At 45.7% G+C, this 10,688-nt stretch overlaps 1 pseudogene; it reads right to left on the reverse strand.

Moving 5' to 3' along the window:
* Nucleotides 1-3,051: 3,051 nt before the first annotated feature.
* Nucleotides 3,052-8,864, reverse strand: Serpina3bl-ps1 (serine (or cysteine) peptidase inhibitor, clade A, member 3B like, pseudogene 1; annotated as a pseudogene).
* Nucleotides 8,865-10,688: the final 1,824 nt, after the last annotated feature.

Here is a 10,688-nt window from a genome sequence, read left to right on the forward strand (position 1 = left end):
GTGTGTATATATATATATATGTGTGTGTGTGTGTGTGTGTGTGTGTGTGTGTGTGTGTGTGTGTGTGTGTAGCCTGAACAAGCTCTACTTGTCCATTCACCTGTTGGTGTACACTGGTGTCACAGCCCTTTTCCAACTATGAAGAAGCATGGGGGATGCTGGCTGCACTGCCTGACACATCCTTGCTGTCCCTGCTTCCTGATGCTCTGAGTACCTGTCTACGGTGTGATTTCTACATCAACCTCTCCAAAGATGCTTCACCATTCTCCATTTCTACTGCAGTACAGGAAGGCTGTTTATTCTGGCCCTGCAACTACACATCACTTGGAAGAACAAGTTCAGGACATATGCCTGCATTTTCAGTCAGTTCCTATGATGTAGCCTTGGGGGTTGCAGTAGTGTGAGGGTGAAAGTGGCAGCCAGGATGCTGATGGTTATTATAGCTCTTTCTCTCTATCCCACATTGTGCACGAGAGACATTCTCTGATCATTGATGTGTAGATATGTGATCTTGGCAATGACCTGTCAGATAGTTGGGGTAAAGCCTCAAGGTGACTATATGTCAGAGTTTCATTAGTCCTGGTGGGTCACGAGACTGAAGCAATTAAAGCAAGGCATATGGTGAGCTTGAGACTCCACCCCTCAGCGGCTTCCCTTTGTTACATTTTAAGAAATGGATGATCAGTGTGTAGAAACCACTGAGCGATGGAGGAAGTTCCCAGGCATTGAACCTCACTGAACAGCACTCTTTGCAGGCACCTATCTTTCCCCTCCATAGTCTGTCACCTCTGTTGCACTCTGGGTCTCTCCACTTCTTCACCAAGACAATATTTGATTGTCATTATGCATGCAAAACATTAGCCCCCAAGGAATGAGAAGTAAACCCTGATATCTGGATTCCAGACTTGGTTAAGAGATGGACTAACACTTTGGCTACAACTTTCAGACCCATTGCATGGGCATCATGAGATTTATTCAACCATAGGCTCCTTAGGTACCTCATTAAAGAGTCAAATGGATGGAAGGATATAGATGGGCCAGGTCAATGCCCATGGAGTACATGTGGTATCCAGTTCAGGGCCTTGACTGACAGTTAGGCACATTGTCATTGTGGTGACACTTGTGTGCTTACAATAGATTTCTCCCTTCTCTTATCCCATGGTCCTGTTTGTGGCCCCTCAGTGATCACTGGGAAGTAATACTGTGTGTGTGATCCTCTGTTCACCACTGTGAGTTTTCAGGAGCCTTGAGGATCAGCTCTCTCAACCTGGAGAGATCCCTTTCCCTCTGCCTACAGGCCTGTGGCTGTGTTTGCAGGCTCACAGGATTCTCCATGGACACCCAGCACTCCACAGGAATGCACTTTGCCCTCTTCTCCTCCTCTATCTAGTTACATGGCTTACCCCTTGAGCTTAATCACCCACTCTTCTCTCCAAATCTATCCTGATGTTTCCTAAGACTTGCCTCAGTAACAATCCTCACTACCATTTCTCTGCACTGTAGCCTTTCATGTTTACATGTTCAAGACAAGAGCAGTGATTGACCCTTTCAACACTCTCATGTCTTTGAGTCACCAGAAGTTATCACAGGGCCAGGGTCTTTGCCCTGTGAGTGATGGTGATGCCCTCTTCCTAAACTGACCTCGCAGATTCTTAGAAATGCCTCCAGTGTCCTTTGCTCTACACAAAATACCCTTCCTGGTCTTTTGACCTCCTTTTCTTCTTCCTCTGACCTCATGACATAACTCCCCTCCTCATTCCAGGTCTTTTTTTTGTTCTCTGTGACATATCAGGAGTCTCCTTTTTTCATCCGCCTGCCTACCACCAGCTCATGATAGCTCATGAGCAGACTCAGGGTTTGGCGAAGTTTGCCTCTGTAGCATCAGGAAACTTGTAGTGTCATAAATTCTAGCTGTGTGTCATAGGGAAATGACTAAGTTCTGTGCCACAGTTACCTCTTCCATAGAAGATACCGATGATATCATGTAGCACAGAGAACCATCACAGGAATCACAGAATGTGAGTGACAATCTCTACTGCCCTGTTGTCACCAGAGGCTACTCTCTGCCAACAGGACTTGAATAAATACTGTCACACTCAGTGCAGTCACATGTTTATTGATCCTTTGCTAGTGCCCTTTTCCTTTTGGGTAATGAAGTTGGAGGTGTCTATCTCTCCTGTGCAGTTGTTTAGCTGGGAACATAGGGAAAGGCTACCACTCTTCCCTGAGGAGGAGCTCTTGTGAGGGAGAAGCTGGTATGACCCACAGGTCCCATGCAGCTGCAAGACACCCAGCACTCCGCACAAATGCACCTTGGTCTCCTCTCCTCCTCTATCTAGGAGCTAACCTACCCCAACCCTTGAGCTGAATCAGCCACTCCTCTGTCCAGATTTGTTTCTGATATTCCCTGAAGCTTCCCCCAATGACATTCCACATGCCTTCTGCATGGTAGCCACACATATTTATTCCTAAGACAGGAGTCATGGTTGACTCCTGCAAAGCTCCTTGTGGCTCTGAAACATTAGAGGATCTCACAGGACCAGGCTCTTTATCATCTAGTGTCTTTTCTGCACTTTTCCTAAATGGACCTCATCTCAGATTCTAAGAAATAGCTTCATTGTTCTTTGTCCTACACAAGATATTCTTTTTGGTTATCTGACTACCATCACTGCCTCCTCTTTCTCCTCCTCCTCTTCCTCACCTCACTACCACCACCACCACCATCATCACCATCACCATCACTATCACCCCAGCTCTTACCTTCTAAACCCAGGTCTCTTTGTGTGCTTTCTGTGAAGCATCCAGAGTCTTGTCACCATTATTGTGATGCCTCAGGACCAGACTCTTGACTTGGTGAAGGTTGTCCCTGTGGCATCAGAGAACTTTGAAATCCATAATGTCTAGCTGTGATTCATGGGGAAATGAGTGAGGTTTTGGGTGCCTCAATTTCCTCATCAATGAAAGTGACTCATAATGGCAGGTGAATCACAGGAGTCACAGAGTGCAAGTGACAATCTCCATGTTCCTGTTGTCAGTAGAGGCCACCCCCTGCCAACAGGAGCTGAGGGAACACTGCCTAGACACGTTCTGTGCAGTTGTATGTTTATTGACCATTTGTTACTATTCTTTCATTTTGGGTGGTGATGATGAAGAAGATTTCAGTCTCGGGAAGATGAGCTAGTGATGCCAACAGGACTGGGATCCTGTCACAGACCATCCACAAGCTCCCGTGAATGTATGACCACTAAAGTTATCAAGGTCACTGAACAATTACAAGCATGTTACAGCCAATCAGAGGATGGAAGTCAAAAAGGACATAGACTTGGAAAGAAGCCCACCACTTGGGCAGTTCTAGTTTTCTAAAGGGTTGACAACCTTAGGCATAAAGTGGACAAGCATAGATCCTGGTTTTAAAACAACGTACAATAATTCCCTGTTAATTTCAAGAATTGTCTGGTTAATTTTTGTAGAGAGGAAGTTGTATTTGACTCTTGTGTTTGCATTGGCTTCTGTGCTTGACTCAGTCATGTCTAGCACAGCCTTTTGGACCATCTGTGGAGAGAGAAACACATTACTCACTGGATACCATGGAGAGCAGGAAAGGGGTCTGGAGCAAGCAGTGAGGGCTGGCCTCATCAACTGGTGATTATCTTTGCTCCTTCCATGAACTTTAACCCTGGTGTTCCAAGCTTCTACTCAGGGTGTGAGATGAGGCATGTCCTGATCTGCTCAGTGTCTAAAACTGTGCTGCCCTCAAACCCACTAAAACAGGAGGACAGGATTAGGTAGTGATTGAAATTTCCCCACAGGCAGCTTCCCAAGAGCCCCACAGGGATCAGGCAGTGTGCTTGCCGACAGCTCAGGTTTCTGCTGAGGTTTGGCCTTTTACTATCTATGTAATGCTAAGAGCAGGCCCCCAGAACTGGGTTGTTCCAGAGAAGAGAGGGTCTCTGAACTTAGAAGCTACATGACCCTGTCTCCAAGTTATTTCTGATTGACAAATAAAGATGACAACAGGCAATAGTTGAGCAGAAAATACGTAATTGGGGTGTAGGTTCTCTGGCGTGGGTGTCCAAGGAGAACCATAGGGAAGAAGAACTGCAGGAGAAAGAAGGGAGTAAATCCCCATGGGTCCATATTCAAGAAAATGTAGCCCTGAGGGCTGTCCAATTGGAGTTAAGAGAAGCCCAGATGCAAGGTAGTAAGTAATAACTCTGGGTTTTGATAGGAAAGTAGATTCTAATTGTGTAGAGGCTAAGCCACTGGCGGCTATTGTGCTATCTAAGGGTTATTGCAAATATAAAGGTTATACAGGTCTTTCATAGAGAAATTTAAATTGCTAAGATGGGACAAAATCCTTGGCCGGGATTATATATTTTCTACAACAAGTTTCATCATCTTTCCTGCTCCAAACTCCTTGTGATGTATACCAGCTTTGCACAGGGCCTGGCTTCACATTTCCAGACTACAATTGCCAGGTGGTACAGATCGTAGCCCAAGGCTCTGTGTGGGCCCTGGACAGAATACTAGGCACCAACAGGTTGCACACCTAAATGTTTTATGAGGGTTTAAGAGCATCCATCGTCTCTCCTATTCTTAGGGATTTTTTTTGTCCATTAGAATTGCCATTGATCCCTTTCTACTACCTTTACAGACATGATTACATGTGCTGGTCAAATAGTATTGGTCTAACACTGCTTTGAAGAAGCTAAGGCCCTGCAGGGGATTGTGGCTGGCCCTGCGGTGGATTATGAGTGTGCTGAAACTGAATTGTGGTTGTCCCTGCATTGGACTGTGGGGAGCTCTTCTGTGTAGCACAGGTTGGGACCCTGCACATGTTTAGATCTAAAACCAAGCACAGTCACTTTCCCTTCTATTGACTTCTGGATGAGTTCCAGTCCTGAGGTTGTAGAGATGCTGGCTGCTCTGAGGAGTACCTCGTCTATTACTTATATCTCCTATGATGAGAGATATCAGGCATGCATGTTTTATCACACAATGAACATCCCCATATGCCCACATGGCCTTCACTGTTTATATTCAGGACCCAAAGTGAATGACTCTGTGATCCTTGTCTTACCTGAGACACTCTTATGTCCTTGGTTCCTGTGATCCCTGACTGGTCAGCCTGTGTGGAGAAGACTTCCCTGATGCCCAGCTCTGGCAGGATGTCCTCCAGTCTGTAGTGTTGGGATAAGGAGAACTTGGGTATGTGGAGCTCATCTGTCTTCCTGAGAATAAAGGAGAAATCGAAGAGCCAGTAGAACCTGTGCCCAATCAACACAACTTATGCCTGAAGGGCAGCATTCAATACAGCCCTCTCGCTGGAGAGGATTCTTCCTTTCACCCATGCCAAACCATGTGATTTTTCTCTTCCTAATGTATGAATCATTCATCAGGGCTTGAGATATTTGCATTAGACAGGCAAACTGTCTTAATACTAGCTGTTTCTTGACTGAGAATGTTTTCCTCCTAGAGCCACAAAATGCAGCCCTTCCCTGTCATGCTGACCCTCAGACATCACCTAATGACCCTATTATTCACAAATGGACACCACATCAGACTCCAGCATTCCTTACCCTTGGTTGTCATTCTCAACCTTACCACTGCATTCAACCTGACGTTTAATGTATTAAAAAATGATGGGTTCTATTAGCATTCTCCACTGTCTCTTCTTCAATTACAAGATAACTCACAAGGATGAGAATTTTTGCCCATTCATCTGTGATACTCTTTCAAAGTCTAAGTCATAGCTTGGCCCATAGTAGGTCTTCTAGACAATTCAATGGATGGTGAATGAATGGCTGATAAGTGGATGAAACTGCTACACAGGGCACAGCTGATTCTCAGAGTTGATATCTCACCACAATTCCCTCTGCCTTCCAAAGACACATTTAAGTTTTCTTGTCATTTCTAGCCTGTTAGAGACAAAGGAAACCTCAGCTCCTTGGTCAATCTCATCTCGTTTTGTAAACAAACAAACAAACAAAAACACAGTAAAATCAGCCCACCAAGCAACTCAGACAAGCAGAGGTGAATTCAATTCATCTCCACCTGAACCGTGCTGACACTTTAACCATTATACTGGGAATAGGTGAGACTCTGAGGTACAGGGACACTGGCTCTCGGGACAACTGCAGGACAGGGATCAATAACAGCTCTGGACCTGGGCCTCAGAGACACCTTCCCCTTCCTCAAGGTCTCTGGTTGTAAGATGGCTTCCACCTGCTCCATCTTGCCCTGCTCAGGGGGGATGAACATGGCCTTGCCATCATCTTCATAATTCAGCTCCACCACAGTACATTTCAGCTCCTCATCTGGGAAGCAGGATATTCTCAGATTCTCAATTTTCTCCATGGGCTCCTTCACAGGCCTCCTTTTGTCCGATATGAGTTTTCCCATGAATGTGTCATCAGGGTCAAATGACACGTTCCATTTGCCTAAAGATGAGGCAAATCACCAGAATGTAACAGCCACAGAAACACTTCTCTCCCTGCCCATCTGTGCTCAGCTTTTGAGCTGTGACAGCAATCTATCCATCTTAAGTCACTCAGAATGTCCCTAAGGGTGGCATAGACGAAACTGGAACAGTCTTGGCAGTTGTACAACTTGTTTATAATGGGGATCCAGGCTTAGGATGGAAAGGGAACCCCAAAACCAAAGCTTAGCTACATGACCTCCTGACACAGTCAGGGATCTATGGTGGAGTGTGTAAGGGAGACAAGAGTGAATGTGATGAGATTGGAGACAGGAAAGAGTAGAGGGTCCTGGCTTCCTCAGAGGAACCATGTCTAGAAGGCAATGGCTTATGGGACAGGTGATGGGGGAACAGCATGGACTGGGTTCTCCCATATCACAATCAGTTCAATATTCCATAGATTGTGGCTAAAATACGGGTATGAGTCCTTATCCTACACACGGGCTATGGCCTACACCAACAATCATAGGTTCAGCTCAGTCTTATCCCATATTTCTAGTTCATGTCTGCTGAACAAATGTACACACTAGGACTTGGTGATGAAAGAATTTCTTACTCTTGGCTTCTCACAGCCTGAACATACATCCCAGCTAACACCAAGCAGGACTTGAGTTTGTGTCCTGGGGAGAGTTGAGAAAGGCATGCCCTGTAGTCTAACCCTTCAGCTGTCACATGGCTTCCACCATTCCCAGGCCATAGCAGCTCTGAGGCCATCATGTCCTGCTGTTCTCTTGTGCTTCTGTGCTTTGACCTGCTGTCCTACATTTATGTCCATTGCCACCTTGATTTTCTGACTGGAAACCAGGTTTGATCTCCCTCTATCCTAGACTAACTTTAATTAGCACCAAATCCACCCATGGTCTGGTTACATCATGACTTCTATCAGGCAGCAATTTCTGGGATGTCACCTTGCTCCCTGATCTCTATCAGGCAGGGAGTAGTGTGTATGGAATCCTTGGATTTTCTCCAACTACACTTACCCATAATGTCTCCAGTTGAGTCACTAACTTTCATGGACCCAAGTCCTAGCAGATTCCCTAGTCCAGAAATGTGTCTTGGAAATTCTGGTCCTTTCATATATCAATTTTATATAAAAATCAAATTCCAAGAAGTAGCCAGACATTAACACAGAACACTGTCTGATGACATTTCCCTTTTCTAATGAATTTTCCCCAGTCCCTGCTTCTCCATGCACAAAAGTAGCTCATTACACTATAGGCTCAGGAGAGAAGTCATATGTAGGAGCTGCCCTGAGGGCTCTTCATTAGTTTTGGGTACTTTTTGATTACTTTCTCCTTAATATTAGTGTAGCTGGATCCTTTAAGTCAAGAATTCCACAGAGACTCTGTTGGAGACCTAGGCTCTCCAGATGGACGGATACCTCATATAAGCACATACTAGAAATGAATGCTGTGGCCAGACTGAGGGATCCCATTAGTGTAGGAGTAGCCAGGGCTTCGACCTACACAGGAGGTCTGTAGAAGATATGGCATTGTGCTAGTCACTAAGTTTAGGTCACAGCCCAGATAAAGCTTCTTAGATTGACAGTTCAGTGTTTCTGTTGGGCATGTCTCAGGAATTACATCAATATTTGAAATAATTCTCAGGAGAAGTAAGGGCTTAGTGTAAGAAGTAGTTAAACACAATATCTCTGAGACCCTGGGCTCCTCCTCTCCAGTGGTCACTGCAAGGGCATGGGTTCTCAGGAAACTTCCTCTTTCTCCACTTGCCAACCAGTGTTGACTCTCACCTCTAAAAAGGAGGTAATTCACCAACACCATGGATGTCCTCTCCTCCAGGTCTCAGACCAGTTCGTTGATCCTCCTCTGGATCTGAGTGCTCACATAGTCATTGATGAGCTTTTCAGCCTCACTGGGCTGCTGGAAGTCAGTCATGAAGGCCTCAAACTGGTACAGAGCCCTTGCCTTCTCCTTGAACTCAGTCAGGATCTGCAGGTGCTTTTCAACAAACAGGGCATTGCCTATGCTGATCTGTACCTGGTCATCTGGCCAGTTGATCCTCTGTAGGAGGTGACCAAAGCCCTAGTGGATGTCTGCTTCAGGGTTCTCTATGAGATTGAACTTGAGACCTTCTAGAATCTCTTGCAAGGTGTTGCCCTTTGCTCCTTGACATAAGGAGGCCAAGGAAGTTGTGGTGCCAAGTGGGGAGAAGACAATATTTTTATGTGGGTTCTTAAAGCCAGCTTCTTGTAGAGGCTGAAGGCAAAGTCAGTGTTGAAGGAATCCAGTGTTAGACTGTCCAGTTGTTTTCGGGTGTCTTGGTCTTTCTGGACTTCAGTATGCCTTCCTAGTGTGACATCTGAGCAGCAGAGGACAGCAGGGCAGATCCCAGCCATCAGGAGGCACAGAGCTGCAATGAAGGCCATCTTCTCTGTCCTCTGGGCTCAAAAGAAAACATGAGTTTGTGTTTTGGAAAACCAGTTTGGTTTGTGCTCTCACCATCTCCTCCATCTTCTATGGTCTGCTATGTGTTCTGGTCTGCTGTCCTTCCTGCCTCTGGGAGTTCCCACACGAGGTTTTCTGGAGACTTAGACAGAATTACTACATCATGAGCTCCCTCCTACCATGGATGAAATGTGGGTGCAGAAGTCAATTTTTTTCTATTTAAGATAACTAGCATCCAGAAGGGAAAGGGTCATTCCAAGCTCAAAGAGTTAGGAAGCAAAAACCATAGAGCTGGGCACAAGCCATGTGTACTCTTAATGTCTCTTCTCCCTTTCTGGATTGGCATAAGGCCACAGAATGCAGGGAGTCCTTTTCCTTTGACCTTGTTCCCCTTCCTATCAAGAAGCTCTAATACCAGTCTTTAGGTATCTTAGAAGAAATTTGTAACACTAACTCTAGAGCATGTTTCTGGGAGTTGGGAGATTAATTGAGAGAAAACACTGGAGACTTCTTGCTCAATGCCAAGGTCCTGTCACACCCAAGAACCACTATTAGAAAGAACAACTGGGGGAGGTCCTTTCAATCCTGCCAGGATTCCACATGGCCTCAGGTTTGGAAGGCCTCCTGACTGGAAGAAATAGAAATTTCTTTCATGTCTCTGATACCTGAACCAGACTTCAATTTGTCTGACAGAAGGCTGTGTGACAGCAAGCAAATATCTGGACCTTTATGGGGAGCTGTTGTATGGACCAGTGACATAATTAGAGAAAGGGTCTGGATCACCACAGATATGGGAATGAATGTGGAGCATATCCAGAGGTCTAATTTGTCCATTCTCCCCTTCATTAGTGAACACAGTTGAATCCTAGGATTGTGTGAACATGACTGCTCATCTGTAGCCTTTGTCCACCCTATACTGGAGTTTAGAAGGGGAAGTAGATAAGAGAGGAATGGAAAGGCAGGAAAGATAGGGAAGAGAAGGGACAGATGGGTTATGGGAGGAGGAGAAATGAGAAAAAGCAAGGAAGAAGGGGCTAAGCAATGGGAGGGGGAGGGGGTAGGATGAAGGAGTCAAAGGGAAGATGGAGTGGAGAGGAGACTGGAATAGTGTAGGAGAATGGGGAGTAGGGGAGGAAGGGGGCGGAGCTTTGCCTGAGGTTCCCAGGGCAGGTGACATGCTTGCAGAAGAGCCTGGGTCTTCACAAACCTTCATTCTCTGCAACCATTTTCTGAAAGAGCATTCAACAATATTTTATTTTGCAAAAGATTTCCACAGAAAGCATGCTATTCTGTTTGGGTAGGAGAGTACCTGGATTTGTGGCTGGGTTGTTGTCTACTTTTTCTTGCTAAGAGAGAATGTAGCGATTCTTTTTGGCCATGGATTTACTAGGAAATTGTGGTCCCTGTCCCTAAGGCATCTCCTGCCTGTTGTGAGAATGGTAGTGATGCCACCTTACTCAGAGGGACTCTGTAAGAGTTCTGACCCGTCCTGCCTCCTCTATCAACATCTGTACTAGTACTTCCTCTCTGTGGAGAGTCAGAAAGAGCAGGCTCCAGTCACCTTCCAGGATCCTAGCCCATGGCCCCCGCGTCTTCTATAGGCTTAAATATCCAGACAAGAGAGACATTTTTACACATTATAGCGATGTCCCCTAATTCAACCCCCATTGCCTAAGAATAGGTTCTCACCTCCCCCAAAACAAGACTGTAGGTCATAGCCAGTAACACAACCCTGAGAAGACGTCTGCCTCTGTCCTGGTAGATAAAGTTTCTTGGACATCATCTGCAGACCCGAAGCCAGCTGC

The sequence above is a fragment of the Rattus norvegicus genome, chromosome 6 (assembly GCF_036323735.1).
Source record: "Rattus norvegicus strain BN/NHsdMcwi chromosome 6, GRCr8, whole genome shotgun sequence".
In the NCBI taxonomy this organism is placed as follows: domain Eukaryota; kingdom Metazoa; phylum Chordata; class Mammalia; order Rodentia; family Muridae; genus Rattus; species Rattus norvegicus.